At 43.3% G+C, this 22,842-nt stretch overlaps 2 long non-coding RNA genes across 2 annotated transcripts; one reads left to right on the forward strand and one right to left on the reverse strand.

Annotated features, from left to right (window-relative positions):
- Positions 1–294: 294 nt before the first annotated feature.
- On the reverse strand, positions 295–14,386 carry LOC113568361 (uncharacterized). Its single transcript, XR_003409583.3, has 3 exons — positions 14,106–14,386; positions 13,056–13,197; positions 295–7,001 (listed from the first exon to the last, which is right to left on the reverse strand). It is a non-coding gene; the product is annotated as an uncharacterized LOC113568361 (long non-coding RNA).
- On the forward strand, positions 13,251–22,002 carry LOC145653906 (uncharacterized). The gene is made up of 3 exons (XR_014120144.1): positions 13,251–13,374; positions 13,692–13,793; positions 21,899–22,002. It is a non-coding gene; the product is annotated as an uncharacterized LOC145653906 (long non-coding RNA).
- Positions 22,003–22,842: the final 840 nt, after the last annotated feature.

Below are 22,842 nucleotides of genomic sequence, written 5' to 3' on the forward strand. Positions count from 1 at the left end.
GAAGTGTTTCTGTTGACATTGTAATTTATGACATCAGTCAGTTATGTTGTTTCAAGAAATATCAATGAATAATATCTAAACAATAATAATTTACAATTTAATATAATATTTACAGTTTAATATAATATGAAATGTTATATATATTATAGAATTTAAAGGCTATAGTCTAAATGACTTTCTTTATGGCTTATTTTAACATGAACATACTTATTGGTAATTTGTTCTCTCTCTCTCTCTCTCTCTCTCTCTCTCTCTCTCTCTGTGCGTGCATGTGTGTGTAAGTCACCTGAGCAAACACAGGAGGAGCCTCCTATTCTAGTAACTAAAATACCCCTCTGGTCATAGATGTGTTACACTCTGCTTGTATATGGCCCCTGTCTCACCGGCACAACGTGTCCCTTTTAGTAACCTCTGATATTTTTAGCGATCAGCTTCCTGCCTTTCATTACCAAACATACCACACTACACAGTACGAGTGCACCGTCTCCAGCTCAGGATTGTGTCTGCTACACACACCACTGAGACAAAGGGCTCTCCGAATAGATAAAGATAAACAGAAACACAGCATCAACTGGCTGAGACAACCCTTACACAGAACACAGGTGTGTCCTTCTGAGAAATCTCTGCTTTTTCTCTGCACATTCAAAGCCACAATGTAGCTTGGGGTTAAACCACTAGCAGTCTGGCAATGAAATCTACTAATAATGTACCCTTTCGGATAACTAACTAATGGATTCAAATTGTAGTAGTACACATGTGAGTTCTAGTTCTTAAGTGGAGACAACTTGCTCTTATAAAGAGCACAAGCTTATTCCCTTACTAAAATTCACAGCAATATGGGAATACTTGCAGTTATAACCAATACTTGCAGTTAACCATTTCACTGCGAGTTATACTGTGTATGACTATGTATGTGACAAATAAACCAAACTTGTCTTGTTTCTATGGCAAGATTCTTTATATTTCCTGTATAAGAAATGCAAGTTTCTCTTCTTTTGTTTCCCCAGAACAACCCCAGATGACCAGATTTCCAGAAGTTACCTCACTGCACACAAATACACATGTGCATACACACTCATACACAGAACATCTCACTCATGCATGGAAGACATTTCAGAAAGATTCTTTCCGAGGAAACATCAATACATTTCCTTATTAGGGAGGTGTGGAGTTGGAAGTCTTTAGTCCCTCTCATGCCTGTTTTGTGGAAACACAGACATCACAGAGAGGCCAAAATAAATGACAGGAACTGCAAGGAGCAATACAAGCTGCTCAGTGCTGGAATTTTTCAAACAAATTTGCATCAATTACTAAAAGCCCTCCTCGTACTGACCCAAAACAACCCAGCTGGAGACACGCAGTTCCAACCAATGCAGGAACATAACAGCAATTATACATGTTTTCCCCACATGCTTGGCCTGTAAAAACTAAGAATAATTCAGAATGTGTCAACTGCATTAGGATATCACAGCCTATAAATAGAGTAAGTAATAATTACTGGACAACTATAGGAAGGAAATATAAAACAACAATAAGGTTAAAAAATTAATTGCCTCATCACATGGTCAGAGATCAAATAGCAGAGGCAGGACTATGGAATGTGTTTGGGTTGCTCTGGGAAACATGTGACGCTGTGGCTATGGCAACAGTGCCTTTTCCCCTCAGGGCTGTTACAGGGCCTCAAGCGGAGGGAAATTCCTGCAGTTTTGCTTGGCTAGCCACATGTCTCAGCTGAGCTCCTTCTCTGTCATTTTTCTTTTTTAAACCAACCTTTGTGGCTCATGGAGTTTTGCCATCCACTATGGTCTTCGGACAGGCATAGGATGTCTTGAGACTGCTGGCACATTGCTTTTCTGGGTGGCTTGGTCACAGTGGTGGAAATAAATTTGGCCCCAACACAAGTAAGACCCTGAATTCCATGGAAGTGGGAGGCATGAGTCAGTGACTTCACACAATTTTCCCTCAGCACTGGGAGGCCCTGTCTCACCACAGCCACTGTTGACCAGCTCAGAATCCATGGAAACCTCTCACGGCAACAGGAGTCAGGTGATCCAACAATCAAAGTGTCTACAGCACTGATAGGATCTCCTTGGTGATCACCAAAACACTACTGAAGAGCTGTTATCGGATTACTTGCTGAGTATTCTATAATTGATCAAAATTGCCCAGGTTCAGGTTCAGGTTGCCATTTCCATTCTGGCATAGGTGCATGCAGCTGGAGCAGTATGGCAGCCTCCGCTTTGCTAAATATCATCCTCGGTGATGTTCTTTAAAACACGAGAAACCTGTTTCATGCTGTCGGGATCTGCTTGCTTCTATCATGTTGCCCTCCGCACTCACACGAAAGAGCTACGTTTGTGAGCAATGCAGTGAGAGAAGCCTATTAAGTGAAAGTCACGCACCAAAATAAGGTCAGCTTTCAGATTGTAACTAAGAGCCTATTCTTCCACTTGTTTTCATATTTTCCTCTAAATGAGCCAAACAGCATGTGCTGCGTTAAGGGGCTGAGTAAGACCCCTGTCATGTCCATGGGATCAGCCCCACGCACGTCTTAATCATCGCCAAAGGCCAGTGTGGGCTGCCCCCGATGTCAGGCCACATATCAAAGCTCACAATCCAGTCTTTTTGTTCCTCCATCAGTTTGCTTGGGGTGTGTTTGCAGCCCTCTCGGAGCCGTTTCTGAGCCAACAAAAATATGGTGAGGGGATGCTGTTAATAGCAATGCATTTAACACAATCACACATGGCCATGTGGGCCTGCATCCAGCAGCCTCATGTGACAGGCAATAAGACTGTCACATGTTCCTTGCATAATTCTGAACATCCCCAGTTCTGACAGACTATGTCACACAGTCCTCCATTTGTTCACATTATAGTCCACTCAGAAGAGATTCATATCAGTGACCATAATTCTGTGAGGCTTGTGGGTCATAAGAGCCCATGACTGATACAGGCCACTGTATTCTTTTCAAGCTGTATTCAATTCTAGCTATATCCTATTTTAGCTCAATTCATTCTGCATTTGGAAGACAGCTAGTCATGAGGAAATAGTGTTTAAAGCTTTTTTTTTTTTGGTCTTAAGTACCTATTTCCTGCAAACAGATACAAACAAGAAAAGCAAACAAGCGGCGTTTTGTGCAGGTCATGCGCTAAGGAACAGCAAACAGTAATAGACAGGCCGTGGAAATCATATCTCATGAGAAATAAAACATCCTGATGATCCCAGGGTGCTAAGGTGTTTCCATAGGGACCACTTCGACCCAAACAACGACATTCATGTTCACAATGAAGGTTCTCGGGGAACACTGAGCAACAGATAAGGTGTGTGTCATTGACCAGTGGTAACAGGGTCTTGTTGTATGGCAATGATGCAGCCAGGTCAAAGCTATCAAATTCTCAGAGAAAGTTACCCAGGGTGAACCACAACACCATGACACAGGCCGCAGGCAAGATAACTACTCACAAGAGAATCCTTATTAAACAGCAACAAAAGGCAGAATAAACAGAGAATTAAGAAGACAGATCATTATTGCCCAGCACACTTAACAGAATACTGACATGAAACAGAAATTATACAGAATTGATTGATACATATTAAAACTAGGCTATAACAATCAGTCAAATTTAAAACGATCTTGAAAATTACTATCTGAGGGAAGAACTTTCCTTCCTTAATGGTGGTGAGAAGAGTTATGTCACTAAGGCCCTTCGTTTAGGCATGTCCTACTGTAGGCCCCAGACAGGTGAGGCTAAGGGAGTTCACATCTGGATGCTCGAGCAGAAGTGTGAATCAGCGGCATGGGCCCTACCACCACACCAAGAAGCGTCATCTGAAAACAGCTGTGCTCACACCCAGGTCACCACAGAGGGAGTCCTTGGCTGCAGCCCCGGAGAGAGGGGGAACACGTTGTGTGTGTGCGTGGGAGTGGTGTCTAGGTGTTGCTGCATTGAACTACAACACAGTACTCTGCACTATGCATACAGCCATGCACACATATGCACGCTCACATACAAACAAACACTGTTTACACTGTGGCTATTCATGACTAAGCATAACAATACCTAGAATATGGGTTCCTTTCTCAGAGTTGATCTTTCAAAGCTTTCGGTTCATTATGTGTCCAAAAGATATCCCTTTAAAGAACTATAATAATGAATATAAAAATACTAACTGCATTTTTTTCATTATAATATATTAAGACATTTTGGCTGCTGCCTATAGTGTGATGTTCAGTTCTGCTTATGCTGACAAGGTGATAGATTTCCTCCATTAAAAAATCAACCACATAAGTGGAATATCAAAGTAGACTCATGTGCATGGTTCTACCATCTCTATCTCTGTTTCTAGGACTTTTTGTTCCTTGACTTCCACACACTATTCCAGAGAGAATGTCTTGCTCCTCTGCAGTCATGTGTAATTGTGTGTGTGTTTGTTTGTTTGTTTGTTTGTTTTGTTTTGTGTGTGTGTGTGTGTGTGTGTGTGTGAGAGAGAGAGAGAGAGAGAGAGAGAGAGAGAGAGAGAGAGAGAGAGAGAGAGAGGAGAGCAAACGTAAAGAACCAATAAGAGCAAGAGCGTCTGCTACTAGGGAGACGGAACAGACAGAGCATTACAGAGAGTCTCTTACTGCTACCAGAGTTCATGTGCTGATTGGATTAAAAGGAAACTTTACAATGTGTTGCGTGAGAAGAAATTCAAAGGAATAGTTTTAGTGAATTACTGGGTGTGGACAGTGCACTCTGTACCGCTGCTTGGCTTGTCATACGTCACAGAAAACATCTGTGTTTTTGTGCCTACTTTTGAAAGAGTAGTTTAGGAAAAAATAATTTGTTCTGTTTTTCCGCAAAGGAGGAGAGGTTGTATGATAAATATATCTTTACGTAAATGCATGCACAGAACAGTACTCTGCAGACAATAGTGGCATGTCAGTGCACATGCATGCGTGTGTGTGTGTGTATTATACAGAAGAGGGAGGTGTGCTCGGCTAATTAAACTGAGTGAACTAGGGATTTGGTGCGTCTGCAGGCTGGCTGTGTGTAATTGGGTCATCGTGGGTCTGGCCTTGTTTAAGCCTGCAGACAAAGGCTCTTAGCAGGGGTTTTCTAACTACAAACCTGCCCCTCCACCGCACTGCTACCACTCAGGACAGACTCTGAGCAGAGACCAGTGATGAGTATTCCCTTGTGTCTCAACACCTCAACCATTCAGAGAGAAAACAACCATTCTGATGTCCACTTGGCAAGCTGGGTGAAACCAGGGCTATACACAGGCAAGCTTTCGTAGACATCACGGAGACAGCGTCCTCTTGTGTAGTCTGAGCAAATCTCCCTGGCCCATTTCACATGGCAGAAACCTTTTGAGGGATGATGATAAAAACAATCACTGAGGTAAACCTCAGCAGCGGTCCACAAGCAGTGACAGCAACCTCTGATAACCCTGCCTGTAAGCTTTCCCTGGCAGTCAGTAAGGAGTCAGTAGCATCAGAAGATTAACATGACTGGCCTAATTACTCAGACCTCCTGCTGGGGGATGTGGTGACAGCTGCATGTTCTCATACCCAGGGAGAAAACCATTACTAGGTTCGGACAGCTGGTCCAAGTTCAGCTGTCACCAGTAGCCAACTTCACTGAAACAAAAAGCATTCTGATCTCAGGTCAGCTTGTATAATTAACAAAATGCCTACCTACTTTTCATGTCTTTCCTTTTTGTTCTCTCTTACATATGAGCATAAATAAACAATAAAGTAAAGTAAGAATCAATTACTGACAGCATTATCTTGTTAGCTTTTGAATTGACAGTCCCCATTGTGTTTACTTGAAACTACTAAATCATTATTCAAAGGAATAAGAGAGATCAAATAGAGATTTAGAAAGAATATTAATAAGTGGAGAAAAAATGCAAAAAGTATGATACCATTTAAGCCCACTAAAACCAAAGCAGCTCCTGTGTGCTGACAGACACACACTGTGCTGTATCATCAAGCAGGGACTTGTCAAACACCTGAATGCAAAGCAGCTCCACGCTGCAGGCCCTGAACTCTTCTGCTTGGTGTTTGACATGATGTAGAGGGCACACGCAGGGCCTGGTTACAGTCTTGCAGTCAGGAAGGCGGGACCTGGGACTTGTGCCTCTCTCCTTTCCTGGTAAAACAGCTCGATCTTAGAAAGCCCTTATCACTCCCAGCCCTTTATCTGTGCTGTGTTTTTTGGGTTTTTTTTCCCCCCAGAGGAACCGCACAGGATTCCAAGAACTAGAATCTCCAAGAACTAGAGTTTAAGAGCAGGGACTGCAGTTAGACAAGTGTGTAGCTTAGCTTGATTTGTTACTTATACTGCTGGGAGCATGTGGAAAAAAATGCCAGGCTTGCATCAGCTTTGGGTTTCTTAGTTAGTCACATGTAAGCATTTTCCTGCAGACTGCGTGACGATCTCTCGTGGATGGTGCACACACAGTTCTTCTGCTGGCATAACTGAAAGAAACTGCGAACTGAAAGAAAGGTTCCATTTGAGAATATCTTTAGAAAGCAAATTAGTGGTTCGTGTAGTGTACTGTTTTTTGTGCAATGTGTTCAGCTAGTTCTGGTTCAAATCCACAGTGAAAGAAAGCAACAATGTGAGCTCCAGTTATTGGAAAATGCATGTAATTTACATATAGAGCGTTAAGCTTAAAATACTGCTTAGTTGTCTCCATGCAAAAAATCCTTATGCTAATACAGTAGGCCAAAGTCTCAGGAGTCCATTAAGCTTTCGGACGCATGCAGATGCACGAGCATGCTGCAGTGGAGGTAGCGATCTCTGGGGTGGTCAACGTCACCCAGCACACAGCCGCCGCTGTTTGTTGCGAAGAGCTGCTGGACTGAGGGACCACCATGCTGTGGAGAAGCTGACCCTGAGTTCGCAGCCCAGCTGAGCCCACCTGTTCTTGGGGTTTGCAGAGCCTCTGCCGGTGCAGCCTGGCAGCTTACGGCCCCCCTTGTGCTGGCTGCAGTCAGACAGACCGGCCACCTGGGCGTTGGAAGTAGGAAAAAGATTGTGTTTCACAGCAGGAACCGCAGATAAGATAAAAATCCTGTTCTAGGTAGCACTGTGCACAGAAGTGCATAGGTACAGGGTAAACAGTGCGTGCATGTTTGAGGGTGTGAGTGTGTTTATAGCGGGTGGTGGCTAAGGAAGGCACCTTTTCCATTCCAGTGGTAAATACACCCACCAGGGATCCACCTAGCAGCTTATGCCTCTGTTATTAGTTTCATGTTAGCTGAGCTTAGATTGACGCACATCTACTCCATGTATGAGAGCATTTAAGTAAACCAATAGCAAATGATTAAAAAAAAAAATTTCTTAATGGAAAAAGTCTGTGTAAAACTTCAGGCATACCTGATAAATTAAGGAAACTGATAAAAGCATGATTTTCCATTCTGGGTTCCCACCTATGTTCTCACCCCGTCCTACAGTACAGGACAACACACTGGGGCAGACGAGGGTAAACCTGGCTTATGAAGTTAGTGATCCATAATGGGGCTATAGTAGTAAACACTCATGGACAGTGAGTTAACAATAAGCAGATCTCAGGTGCTGATAATGCACTGAACTATGTCTACAAAGGGATTATCTCTTCAGCTGCATGCCCCATTTTTGCAAGCCTGATGTTGGGGGAAGTACTCCGACCTCAAGCCTAACCTCACGCCTTTTCACCACCCGTTAAACTCAGCTGTCTCCAGTGAAATGCTGATTTCAAGAAATTTCAGTGCAAAAACAACAGAGTTTGACTGCTTGACTATGCAAACTTTCATGTAGTCAGCAAAGCACCACATTGTGCCCTGAGCAACTGCAAAAGTATTAGGACTACTCTTTAGAATAAAAACTATTACCATTGCCGAATAATTATAGTAGTATAATTCTACAGTAGTATACTCTAACTCTAGCTCTTAGCAAGTGTGTTTAGAAGTTGTGATAGGGCAGCCTGTCACAGGAGAACAGTAATGCTGGTCAGATTGACATTGTGCTTGCTTTGCCTCTTGTGTGTTTGCTGTGCCTGACTCTCTAAGCTGCCAAGTCATTCTGACCAGTGAAGCTCCTCTCTTGTGATGGTGCACTCATGCATCCTGTCACACACAGCATGTGTGTCTCCACAAGAACAGCCAGCTCAAGAGACAGGAAATACACAGTTGTTCTTTCACATGACTTTCATTGGGAGTCATTCTTGGCTGCACAGCTAAATGATTAAGCATAAATATATAAATAACATTACAACAATAATAGCAAACAAGCAAACATACAGACAGACCAACACATTGCATCTTGCAGCTGCTGTGAAATCCCGAAGAGGTAAAAGTGCAAAACACACTACACTCTGTTCTCAGCCACTGGTAATTGCATGGTTTCTACACTTGGAGCATGCACTGCCTGAAAGTCATTGACACAAACAAGCGAAAGACATCTGGAGAGCACAAACGCTCAAGTCAGGGCCTCCTCTATCATGAGCACACGTCTTTACTCAGCCCCATGTGACCAGTGGCTCTATGACCCTGTCATTGGCCTGTCACAGATGACACGCTCACGCCTCCCTGCCCCTTTGCTGCTGTCATAGCCGACTAAACCACAGTAAAGGCCCTCAGCATTCAGGGGAAGCCCCCGTTGAAAGGCAGTCAATGAATGTGTCTGCATTCATTTTGTAAACTTCTGTGCACACGTTGACCATAAAAGGAGAACAAGGCATTCTTTTGATGGAAGAGGGGTGAACAATGGTGGACTGTTGAGTCAAAAGCACACAGACAAAGACAATGCGGTAGGTTTAGAAGCTGGGCTGAAGTCATCTGTCCATACGAAAAGCCCGCCCTCCCATTTGCACGATCGGCACTTAATATCTGTCCACTCAGCGTGAAGATGGCGCACTGCCACCGGTTTTTCCAGCACTGAGATCAGCTGCACAAAATGAAGTCTGACCTCACTGGGGAAATGCACACTCCTGCAGACACACACTCCTGGTTTCCCGGAAAAGCAGGGCTCCTTTTGTTGGAAATGCAGAGGGACCAAAGTGCGTGTGTGTATATGTGTGTGTGTGTGTGTGTGTGTGTGTGTGCGTGCGAGCATGTGTGTTTTAGAGAGAGAGAGGACAGGGGATAGATGAGCTCATGTGATGGGTGAGTAAGCGCATGAGCTCACTCTAACACAAGCTCGCCAGTGATTGGAAGACAGCAATATGCTGAGAGGCTGTATCGGCTAATCAGATAGGAGGAGAGGAAAGACCAAGCATGACCAAGTGGTGCGTGCCTGTGTAACGTGAGCGTCAGCCACTCACGCTGCACGAGATTATTACGAAGCTGCAGCTCCGCCTTTGGCCTGCCAATCAGTTCGCATCTCCTTCGACCACCATCACACGTTGTTTACACAACAGCACTGCATGCATCCCCTTAAGATGGACACATCAACAGAGGAGCACACACCACCACCACCTCCAAGTGCTTGACTGTGGGAGAAAGAAGATAAACAAAGCCTCTCACCAAAGTCATTACATGTTATTTTCAGCACAACATTGCCACTGGGGCTTAACCTAGATGTGTCTGTCCTTATTGAAGAGCTTCTGCACACCAGATTTCTATGAATTTTTGGATTTTCTGCATTTGCACATTTGCATCTACATGTGTCCACAGCACCTTTCATGCCACAGCCTTGGAAATGCACTTCACCAACATGCAAGAAAAGGTGCAGCTTGTAAGGGAAAGATCCTAAGAGTTAACAAGCTGATTTAAGCTGCTTTCTGATAATGTAGAATCACATTATCATTTGCTGATTGATTGTTCTTTGTTCCTAATGTCCTGCGACCTCTGATGAGCTTAAGTCACTCACGTGACGATGAAGGGTATATGAGTAATTACAGGCCCGACTACAGCAGGGGTGCACAGAATGACCTCATACCAAGGCTGCAGTCATGTGGCTGCACTATGTCGTTTGCTTCTTTAGAAAGCTGCACTGATATTTAAAAGACTAAGGGACTGGACTAAAAGTATGCCTTCTGCACAGACCACCCCATTACATTGACATGTTTTAAGGGGAAAATTGGTACTTGTTTAGCTGCAAGAAAGATGAACATAAATAGAACTTAGGGAGGTTATTTTTGATACAGTGTGTGTCTATATTAAATGGACTTGCGGAGGCATTATTAATAGCCTGAGAGCAGGGTTGTCTGTGGTGAGCTTTTGAATTTCTGGGTGGTTAAAATTTCTGGGTTAAGCTAAGACGTTTGCGTGCACGTGCGCAAACACACGCAGACAAGCACGCACGCACACACACACACACACACACCAACTCTCTGTACTGAATTTTCAAGGCTAGAAAAACCTGAAACTGTCCCTCATTTGCACTGCAGAGCCAAGAGAGATGCTGTCAGGCTGGGAAAAGAACAGGCCACTCTGTTCAAGGCAGTACCCTTAGCACCGATAATACCCAGACACAGCAGGCAACTGTGGTGGCCTAGGATGAATTAGGATCTGCCTGTCATATAGGATCCCTGCAGTCAGGGCAAGAAAGGAAAGGGGTCAGCTTGACCCCGGATCAGATCTCCTCATCTTGGGGGTGCAGTGAAGACAGACCAGCACAACAGGCCAAGTCCACTTACGGCATGATCCTTGTTAATTCCCTTTCCACAGCTAAAAAGGAGACAAGAATAATGGGAGTGAGGGAAAACAAATCAGTAGTTTTTGCTTTTAAAACGGTGATACTTTAGAAAACACATAATGCCGGCAACCGTTTAGTTGAAATTCAACTGCACAAAGATGGGCTTGCTCCCTAGACTCTCAGTTTTTAAATCAGGTTACTCCACATTTTGAATGATGTCAGGGTCAAGTTGTCCTGGTTCACAGAAGCATTGGAAGAACATTCCCCCTCAACCCTGGATGTGCTTTTTGGATTGCGACAAAGGTATTCTCAAACCAAGCCACATGGGAAAAAAAGGCAGGAACGGTATGCTTTCATGTCACTGGAAAGAAGGAAGAAGGTTGCTTGGTGAACCTGAATGCTTAGATCTGTATTACTAAACTCATAAAACGTACTGAAATGACGACTACAGAGCCTCAGATTTATGGCAGGAACCTGTGCCAATAGGCTTTATCATAGAAGTTTTCTATGGCACAATCTTGGGAAAAAGTATATTGATAGCTTCCACACATACTTCGAACATAAAAGCAAAGTCATGGGCATTTGCGGCATCTTTCCCAATGATTTATTATGTGTTATTTGGACAATTAAAGTTTTCTTTCATTTTTGTCCAAGTGATCCGTGGTGTGCTGACTCTAGACCAAAATGGTACATTCGTACATTACCGGTTTTCATTTGCAAGATGATTCATTGCTTGTCTATTCAAAGCTTACACATTAATGGCATCAAAGTGAAAATTCGGGATGGGACACGCCCTGCTTCTGTGCAAGGAAGACGATCTCTTCCACGCTTGCATTAAAAGACCACTGGCATTGTGCTAAACACTTATTATTGGACAACCCACTTGCAATTATAAAACTCTTGATATGCATATTATCAATTTATAAGTAAGGTAAAAGGGGCCTGTAAGAGAACTTTTTTGCAAATGAATTTATGTTGATCTGACCCTCTAAAAAACAGATACCAGATCAACATACAAGGTGACTGGTCATAAGGTACACAATCTTTCCAAGTTTTTCACAAAAACTGAGGGAAATACAACTTCTGCCCAGAATTCGTGACATGGGAAAAGCTTTGCTGTTGGTTAGTTCTGAATGTGCTCTGAAGCAAGGCAGACAAAACTGATCCAAGAACAGCTCTTATGGACACATAAGAACCTGACATTCCCAAGCCCCTCCCAGGATTCTAAGATCACTTTCTCAGCTAGCTGTCATGTGATACTGGGCTTCTAGCCAGCTCCCACACACTTCACACACAAATCAGCCCCAGCCATCCCGGAGGCTACTGAGAGATCTGGGAAAGGAACAGAAAAAAGGCTGAGAGGCATGTGTTTTATACAAATAGACAGGAAAAGGTCCCAGAAATCCATGAAATGCTTTGTGTTTTGCTTAAGGCTCTGATTTTCATTCACGGTTCTCCCAGAGCTGATGGCAGTTGTTCACACATCTTGGAACTTTTTCTCATCAAACAAACAAACAAACAAAAAGATATTTTAAAAATCTGAGGGTGGTGAATGAAGGTGAAAATGTTCCTCATGGGAGTCTGCAGATGTGACACTCGCTCATGAAACATGAACGAAAACATGAGAAAATCCCATTCATGAACAACAGTAATCATGAGCGTATGACAGTAATAGTCACTGATACTGGGTCTACAACTCTTAACTATAGTTTCAGTTTTAAATCACTACTGTATTCTAGAGAACTAGATGACTATGTGAACTATTCAGTGAACACAGTTAGCATTACCATCAGATTAGATTTACAGTAATCACTGGTGTGTTTGGTGTCATGCTATTTCAGTTCTTTCAAGATTGGTACACTATACCAAATTATACTACAATTATACTAAAGAGAATCATACTGAAGTTGCTTCCTACAGACAAACGTTGCTTCTGGTGTGACAGGATGCCGTTTCATCCACATTTCCCTCCTCCCATGTAATGCCTGTTCCCTATTCCACTTCCTGCTCTTCATTCTCAGAGTGTTTAACATACGCAATGCACCACTCAGCCATGCCAGCCAGCTTCACTTTAACTTGTGTCATACGCACAGACAGCTCAACACAGTCAGATTAAGTAGTGTTGCTTAGTCCTATAAACAAAAGGTTTTAGTGTAGTCAGAAACCAGAAGCATATGTGGTACATATTCATGAATCAACACCTTGCTGACTTATTCTAAAACATGATTACTCTGGCATACACTGGGCACCTTTAATTCACACTAAGAGCCCTTTCAAACACTGCGACTTTCATGACGAAATCAGTCATGAAAAGGTGACAGTCATAATGATGATCACTGTAATTATAGTCAGCGTATTAGCCGAAACCATCTTTAAAAAGAAGCAGTTATGTGTAAACTGAGTTTATTCTAGCAGTTACAGGAGGAATGCGCATGCTTCCCACACCTCGTTGAAATATGCAGCTCCCTGTTGGGTGGGACGCCATACTAGCCCCATGGAGAGAGGTTTGGGAGCGGGAACCAGTTCATCTGGGAAGGAAGCGGGGCAGGCAAGTCGAGCAGGCTGAGCAGAGAGAGGAGATTTTTGCCTGAGGGCAGAAACCAAACATTTAAAAGGGAAGAAAAGAGGGGAAAAAAAAGTACACAAAAAAAAAAGGACAATGGAAGCCATTCTCTCCACGGACTCTTCATAAGTCTGAGGCTCTAGCACCTGAATTCAGGGGCCTATTCACCACAGAACAAGATTGCAATCAAAACTGCACAAGGTGCTTTTATTTTACTTACACAGATTTATGTCATATGACGTAGGCAAATCCAAGTTGTATTAGTCCTGCTGATACTACACAAGACCTGTGCTTATTAAGAGGATGCCACACATAACTAAAGTGGTTTCACCTGTTGGATGGGATTTAGGTTAAAGTCATTGCAGTGTCGTGTCCCCAGGAGGACAAGGTCATAACTGGCCATGTTTTCACTGTGAGGGAAGATGCCAAAGCTTCTTCCATTCTTGCACGGAGTGGCTGTTCTATTATCCACATGGGCTGAATGCTCAAGGTGAGTGCTTAGTGTTCTTGTCTTTTAGAATACCGACAAAGCCTTTTACGGATGTGCTCCACATGGTGTTGCAGAAGCATGAGACTGCAAACCACTGACCTTTTCATCTGGAAGGAACAACGACTAAAAGGTACCACCCCTAATTTGTTTAACCTAAGAGCATGGTTTCACATGAAGTTGTACAATTGTTTCCATCAGGAATGAGTTTCAGGGAAACCTTTCCAAGGAGACATAAATTTGCATGCAGTATCATGCACATGCACACCTGCACACATTTGTAAATGATGCCCATGTGCACACCCTTAAAATGTAACAGAATACCTGGCTATCACAATCCAGAATTGAATCTGTGGTCAGTTAATGCTTGAAAAACAGGATTTTTCCCCAGCACCAGCTGACCACAGATCAGCAACTATCATTTAATTAGATATCATGCAAAAACCTCTAAGCAGCTGGTTCATCTCTATGCAGTTTATCTGTCCTCTTCTAGTTAGCGCTTGGTGAATGTCCAGGCGTAGCAGCCAAGTGCTCTGGCAGCTTCCAGAGCCACTGCTCAGCGATCGGGGAGGATATGCTAGTGACAGGGAGTGTGTGGGAACAGAGACAGCAGCAAGCAAAGGACCGCTCATTCTCACTCCACCACCCTGCAGAAGCTGTGGGCTCTAGCACCTCGCCAGAAAGGAGCGTTTCCCTCATTCTCCTTCTTCTCCACTGGACCCCTCTCCTTCCACCACCACGAAATGCACTTTTTTATGCTCCTGGTGTTGAATAACGCCTACAATTCCACTTTAGTGTTCAGGATGAGATTACAGAACCCACGCCCGCTTCCTGTGAAATGCTGAAAGCCCTGAGAGATTTAAAGCCGAGAATAGCCAGGACCACTGTTAGAGGCTGCATGCACGCTGAAACTCCAGCTGAGGCTGCCCAGCAAGACATGCCACTCTGTTGCACCAGCTTGTCATCAGCTCCTGCTCCTCCTCAGGCCACCAAAAGGGTGCAAAATAAGGGAAGGCTCCTGCACGTGCACATCTCTGTGTGTGAGAGTGTAGGGTTTCAAAGGTCTCTGAAAGGTCCCCCTGCCACAGACTGCACTTTCTCAGTAAAAACTCATTGGTGTGATAAAGCCAATAAGTAATCATATCAGATTTCCTCCCATGCAAAACAAATGTCAAATTGCTTTTAAGTTTCCCAAAGTTTGATGAGTGATAAAACGAACACATCAATTCTCTAGTTGTATATTGAGGTGTCAGTATAGAAATTACATGACATTTAGGGTAATCAAGCAACTTCAGAACCAATGCTGAGCTAGAGATGTCCCTGAAAACCACATCACGGTTTGTGCAAGAGAGCATATTAGTAGACAACCAAGTGGCTCAGAACAAAAAAGCAGGCAGAGCGGGAACGCAGCAGAGGGAGCGCGGGAGAGAGGGAGAGAGAGCGCGCGCGAGAGAGGATTGCGTGATGCAGGCAGTGACGAAACTCATGCGCCCCTCTGCATGACCATATTAGGGCAAGGGGAGGAGTTAGTGGGAGAACCAGGAAGTGGTGGGCCACTTGAGGTGTCACGTGATTTCCAGTACAATCTGGAAATCTTGCCCGCGTACGCCCCACCCCTCCCTTGCGGTTTAATCGCTTACATATTCTCCTCTACACACACGCGGTCGTGTATACTCACAAGCATACATTTCTACACTTCTAGTTCATCAGACCAAAATGTATTGATTAGCTGAAACACAGAACACGATGATCAAAATTTCACCAGAGAGCTGGAATAAAATAAACAGGAGATCAAAGCATTTGCAATCAGATCTCTAACAAATTGAGTAATTCGATTCCTGGAAGTTATAACAACATTATTTAGCAACCTAATGCAATAGAGGAGGCTTGAACCAGTAAATGACATCAGTACAAAGAGGCCGATCATTTGGTTCATTGTATCATCACCAGCAAATAGACTGCAACAGCATGCCATGTTATTAACACCCAGCTTAAAGCAGCTCTCAATAAAACAAAATAAAAAAGAACAACAAAGTTGGACATTTTACAATGCATAAAGTAATCAATTAAATGTACTACAATTTACTTGTGCTACAGGCAGCTTGCCCTTCTGGGTAAGTGCTGTATGAGTGTGACTGAGTTTGGGTCAGTGTGGGCTGCCAAGGCAGCTTATGACGCAAAATTGTGACTCCAGGCGTGTTGGTTCAGGGCACAAGGCCAGGGTAAAAGGCCAAAAACATAGTTCCAGAGGATAGAAAAACAGCCAAGCACTACCCTGCTAGTGTCTGAATCAGGGGACACAGAGACTCTTAAGTCACAACAGTTTAAAATGTTACAACACATGACACGTTCAATTTCAGGGAGTTTGGAAGCTATATGTATAAGCTCAACTCAAGGCCAGCTTGCTGGTGCACTGTAGCACTAAAGTGAGAGTGCGAATGAGAGAAAAAGGCCATACCAACACCTGACGTTTTCTGCATTTCTCACAGTAAATAAAAGGTATTGCCTCTCACCCACAAGAGAAAAACCCAACCTCTGGAATGCCTCTCCTTTACCTCAGCCAAACACCAGCTGTGGGTCAGTGGCGTGGAGCTGGGTGGTTAGCGCCCACTCACATCGTCACGGTAACCGCAGTACAGTTTCACTCTCGTTCCATACAGTGTTGTCTTTCTGTGGCGCGCATGCTCCCGCCCCCGCGCCAGGCAATCCCCCTCAGCGGTGCGTGCGCGCACGTCAGTGTCAGTGCGACTCCCCCTCAGCAACACCCCGCAGAAACGGTTTCTACTTTGTTCCACGGCGCACTGCGATGAGATTGTGTACGCAAGCAGTGTGGGCCAGGAGCTGTGAAAACATGACACATACGCGCGCAAGCAAAAATAAATAAATAAATGAATGAATGAAATAAATAAAAGAACAGTGCAGGCGGCTAATGCAAATAAATAAATAAATAAATAAATAGATACGATTTAAAGGATGACGCGATACTAATCATATTATGCAAACGTCTCAATTAGACATTTAAATTCAAAATGACTGTGTTTCATTGGTTGCAGTTGTGACAGATGCAGGAAGGGAGCAAGAAGCATGTGCAAGTTTGGAGTGCTTTTATTGTTCATAATGAATAAACAAAGAAGCACAGCGTGTAGCTGGCTAACAAGTGAACGGAAGGCTTCACGTTAAGCAAAAGTGTAACTCTGGCAGTAACTCTCGGGGAATTGAGATGCAGCAGAGCAGAGTGGGAAACACTCAGTTTGTCTAGTAACAGCAACAAGGAAACAAGGCGCAGCACTGGATAAGAAGCAAAAAAAAAGGCAAATGAGTTGGCATCAGGGAATTGGGAATGGGGAAGATGAAATATGTGTGTGTGTGTGTGTGTGTGTGCGCGCGCGCGTGTGTCTATCTCTCGATGGGCCTGTCCCTCAGGCTGGGTGCCTTGTTCACCGACACCAGTAAAAGGATGAACATGTGCATTTATGTGGTATTAATATAAAGCTATAGCATGACTGAGAAAGGGTGCATGCAATATAGTACAGAAAAATATCAAGATTCGTGAACTACAGGGTCATGGAAAGGTCATGGATGACCTCAGGGATGCAGAACAACAGGTTCCATATTGCGCACTCCACGGTGAGGTAAACTCTGTTTACAAGGAGCAACAGTACAAAGAAGAATATTATGGATTTTGACCACTATTCAAATCCCCCTTTATGGATTCTGCTTAATCTATGGGTGTGTGTAGATGTAAATGACAGAGTGTGTGTTTGTGTGTGCTAATACAGATTATTACAAAAAATGTTTGGGCAGCACTGTTACCATAGCAGCAGCTTCAGCTTTTGTCCTCTGTTGAGTCCAAAAGAAGGTTTCCCTTAAAGCCATATTGAGCAAATTTTAAACTCAGCTTTTATAATTCCTAAATACAGATTCAAAAACTGTACCAGGAACAGTTTTCATCCAGCAGGTTTGAATCCAGCTAAGATGCGGGTGTTCAGGACTGCACACACATGCAAATATATAATGCGCACCTCTGTGTAAGTGCATTTGCATGCCCAAAGTCAAAAAGTCATTGGACTTCATAAGTTCTGATCCATTTATCTATTACCAACAGTATACAATTAGCTGGTGTTAGCTAGAGTTAGCCAGCGGGTTCTACTTACCGGATTTGTGGTAATGAAACTTTAAAATGGTGCAAGGCAATGTTACACAGCAGGAAGAGAGTCAGCCTTCAGGAGTATTGGAGAGCCCTGGGGCTTTCCTGAGTAACTCCAACTGGAGCTCCGTGCTGCGCTCGCTCCCACCTACATACCAACCCTGTGCGGCCCTGGAGCACACGCTGGCCCTCTGACTCGCTCACCCTGGAGCATGACACAGCTGTCATCCTCCACTCGAGGCTGAGCGTGATGAGATCAGCGCACCAACTTTGATGTCATCACCGAATGTGAGTGTGTGTGTGAGGCAGCAGTGGTGGACCATACTGCCCCTCAGCAGTGATGGGCTGATCTGACTCACCACTTCAACAACCTTACACACATGCAGCATGTGTAGGAGGAAAAAAACAGGGGCCAAATGAACAAATTATTGAATGAATATCACTAACTGGAGAATTGCTTATTTCTATCACCTTAACATTAGACATTAGATAAGATTACCAGGTGACAGGAGTGCTGGTCTGATGGGTTAATAGAGAAGAATGATTAAACTAATAAACTTACAAAGAACTTATGTGCAAGTAGCATTTGCTTTCCATTGTCTTAGACACACCAAGCCAAACTCTTTTATAATTACCAATATTACAAAATAATGTTTTTACAGCCTATGACAATTCAGGAGTCTCATAAGTGTCTAAATATTAGAAGAATGATAGCAAGAATTACAGCTTTGCCTTGTGGAGGAACCAATAGACATTTGGAGATCACAGCATGGAGAATATCACATCAAGAACAATAAAGCACATTCATTCTTGCAGTAAGTGTATGTTATCTGAGTTTCCCCATGTTGAGTTATCACCTCACACTAAACCTGAACAGATGTCACTCAGGGCTAGGAAGACTCTGTGGTACATATTCATGAATCAACAGTACATTGTGCTTTTTAATGCACTTGCTGCCTGATGGCCATTTTATTGCTGCTGCCTCCTCCCATAAACCCCGGAGCACTGCCCTACTCCTCTGAAAAAACAAAGGAGCTGGCGTATTACAGGGACGCCGTGCTCACTCGTGTTTTTAATGCAAGCTGAAAGAAGAGGAGGAGGAGAAAGACAAAGAGCGCGCAGGAGACAGATGGAGGGAGGGAGGGAAGGCTGCACCAGCTCAGCCGTCAGCCCTTCCGAAGCAGCAGGAGAGAAAAAGAGGAAAAAAAAAACAAAATGATGAAAGAAAGTGCAAATTAGCGGGTGCACAGAGACAACAAAGGCTCATCTGAAACGTTACACATGGAAATCTGGACTTTTTCATAACACATTGCAACCAGTGATAAAACGGCGTTAAAAGCGAAGTCCTCCTAAAAGTACATGAGCTCTTCCAACTGCAATGCTTCTACATGCAAAGACCAATAGTGTGCATAGAGAACTGCGTCTATGAGACTGTCATACTCCGTGTGGACAGGTGTCTTTTTTTTTTTTTACTCGTTGTTTTCATCCGTTTTCTTGCATAATGAACTGTTACCTCCCACTAGCAAAGAGTCACTGAACAAAATATGAATGCAATGCTATGCTATAATCTTCTTAATTAGTAATTCTAGGACATAATCTGCATAATCTGAATACAATTATTATTCATCTAGAGAAAGTAAGTGAAGAGAGTTGATCTAAAGGGCATTCTTCTAAGAAGTGGGGTAACAATCTGCAGCAGAAATTAAACGAGTTAAATGGGAATCTATTTGAGTAAGTTTTCCCCTTCTGTGAGTGGAAGTCCCCTAACACAGCAATGTCAGAACTTAGCAATGCAACAGGTATTTCTCATAACAATTATCTTTCACTCAGTTCACAGGAATCATATAAGCAATAATTAGCAAGGTATTTTTAGCGGTACAGGAATGTGAAGCTATTTGTCTGTGCATTGAAACTTTCGTTTATGAGACATTTCGAATCCCTGTCCTGCCATTTCCAGTTCACTTGTAGTACTGCTTTGACAAAGCCTTTTGCATAGTAAAATGCACAGTACCATTAAAATGCCTGTGGAGCTTTGCTCGCACGTCAGGAGACTAGTCCGCATGAAAACTATTACTTTCGCCTAGAATCAAAACATTAATGAGAGTACAAGGTTTTGTGAAAGGACATGAAGAGGTGGAGGGGGTGGAGGTTTGGGGGTGTGGGGTTTTGATGGGGTGGAGGTGGGGGCCAAGAGGCAATAACATTATGTGAAGGTACATGTCCCCATGTGGGTGAGCAACAGAAGGGCAGGCTTCAAAGCACGGCTGCCTGCAAGTCGAAGGCATTGTCTGAGAGTTGTGTGCGAGCTGCCTTTGAGTGTGTGTCATTCTGGCCCACTGAAAGAGCAAATGAGTCATAGCCGACCCTGGTGGTGATGAGTGGTTGATCCACGCAGCCACTCGTTTTTACTCTGTGCTGGGTACACACACAGCCTTCTCACTGCTGTTCTTTCACTCCATCTCAGTTTCACTCTTATTTTCTCTCTCTCTCTCTCTCTCGCTCACTCTCTCTCGCTCACTCTCTCAGTTAATCTCTCTATGTCTCTCGCTCTCCTCTGCCGTGACCAAGGGTGTGAGTGATTTCATGATCGCGCATACTGCAAGCGCTGCAGTGCATTGCCGCTCTTTAGCACTTTGCCATATCTGGGTTAGTTGCTACTGCAGTACAAAGAACATCCCCCCTGCAACTAAGAGAAAGCCGCCATGCAGGTGGTTACTACTGCAAATCATGTTTTCATTTTTCAGTGAACCAAATAAGCAATGCATCACCTTCAACCTTCAGCAAACATCCTAAGTATTTAAATTAGGAATAAAATGACATATTATTTGTACATAAAGGTTTAAAGTGGTGCACTAGAAAAAAAAAAAAAAGTTTTCCAAAAATCTTTTTCCAATCAAATTCCACCAGTAAACATAAATCCATTACAAGCATGCAGACATGTCAAAGCGCTCTGTATCACTATGCATGTACTGTCATGTACAAGGCACTACTCAGGTCTTCCTAAAGCATGTTCAGATATATTCATATTTGAGGACAGCAGGTTGATATTAGCACATCTAGTGTTCAGGCGTATGGTAAAACAAAGAGCCGGTTACGTGTAGACCTTTGGGCTTGTGCCTTTCGGATTCTGGTGATGTGATTTCTAGTTCTTGCGGTCTTCCACACTTCTACCGGACTGTGTTAGGCAGAGCTTGGAAATGCAAGACCATCATCCAGACAAACACATCAACACAGCAGACTGCTCCATTTATAGCGTCTAACCTAGTTTAAAGAGTTTTCACATTACCAGACGTTTATTTCGTTCCCCCATTTTGTGTGTGTGTATGTGTGTGTGTGTAGTGGGGGTCATTCACACCTTTGCACAAGAGAGATGTAAAAAGGAGGCTCACACAAACAACAGCAGAACCCTCCCCCCAAAATAGGAATGGTAAACAATCCCTTTTAATTATCTCCCTCAGTCCCTCGTTTTGACCTCTTGCCCCCTAGCAGAGGTTCAGCTGCGAAGGTGTGAAAGCCTCATGCCTTTGTCCTGAGTGCTGCGATTAAACCGTCTTCCCACAAGTTAGAGAGACACGCACTCCCGTTCACGGCAAGGGCAAAGCTACATCTGCTTAGTTACTTGTTCAACACGATGGAACAGAAATCCACAGTCCTTTAAAAGAGGCTCCTGATCTGAACAAACTACTGCAGCAGTATTCAGGCATTGTATTAACATATAGACCAAACATTATTTATGTTCCTAATCAGTTGGACTTGCAGCTGCTTTATAAATTCTCCACATTATTCTTAGCAGGCCATTGAATTTGGCAATTGAAAGTGAAACTGCACATCACATTTATAAAAAACTCCAAATTCATCTGTAGGCTGAGACGTAACAAACGGTAGCAGCACATGTAAACCCAACCTTAACAATTCCAAACGCTGTGTCTATATGTTTTGTCTGTAACACTGTCAAATGAACTACATCATAAATGATCAAAACATCTGAAGGTGATTTGTCTTTCTTTTGCACAGCTATGAAAAACAACAAAGGTTGGCACATGTAGCAGGCTTTTATCTCTAAAGTTCTCTTTTTCTTAAATACATCACAGATGGGAGCATGTGTACTGGAGATGCAGATTGACACAGGCTGTGGATTCAGGAATGGTGCATTGGAGTTATCTGACTGCTCTAAGTGTCCAAACAGAGCCTGCTTTAACACCACAAATCCATCATCATTTAATTATAAAATTGTAAGCAGATGTGTAATTAACATTATAGGAGGCACACGAACCACCAGCACAAATCGAAGGCTGTTTTGTGGAAGATTTCACCTCAAACTTCAGAACCGGAATCTCACCACTCAAGCCTCTTCTTATCAAGGCATCACCAAGCTGTATCTGACAACCTGTGTTACTCATTAAAATATTCAAGAGCTCCCCCGTTACAAATCATCTTAAATAATCCTGACGTCTGATCTGGAACAGGCACAGGTAACACACAGAAAAGAGTAAATCCACCATGGTAAGTTTGCATACGCATTCATTTGAAACAAAATCACCAGCATGTCTGATCCCTTTCAGAGTTACACTCAGAGCTTAAGAAAGTGATGCATGTTTTCAGTAACAGAGGAGCACAATACTGAAAATATGTGCAGAAAAATAAGGAAGTAAATGCCGGCCCAAGCTCAAAACCAACAGGATCAGCAATACCTTGCAGACTGTTTAAAGAAAACAAGACATGTTACATAACATGGCCAACTTTCTGCAATAGCAGTAGCTTTTGGAGTCAGCGAGAAGTGCAGCGGTCTGAGTAGACCAACCAGAGCCGGCACGACTCGATTACCTTTGTACTACTGTCACTTTCTTTAAAGATTAGTCATTTGTCTAGACTGTAGAAGTGTAAAACTGAAGTCCTAATTTGTTGAAAAGTGATCAATTTGGTTGACTAATTTGGACATAGAAAGACACCCTGAACAATCAACATTGCCTCAGAATGTCTGTGGTAAATGGGAACTGGTTAATAAGGGCTTATAAGAAGCCCAACTAACATTCAT

Source organism: Electrophorus electricus, chromosome 26 (genome assembly GCF_041902795.1).
Source record: "Electrophorus electricus isolate QZ-2024a chromosome 26, ASM4190279v1, whole genome shotgun sequence".
In the NCBI taxonomy this organism is placed as follows: Eukaryota; Metazoa; Chordata; class Actinopteri; order Gymnotiformes; family Gymnotidae; genus Electrophorus; species Electrophorus electricus.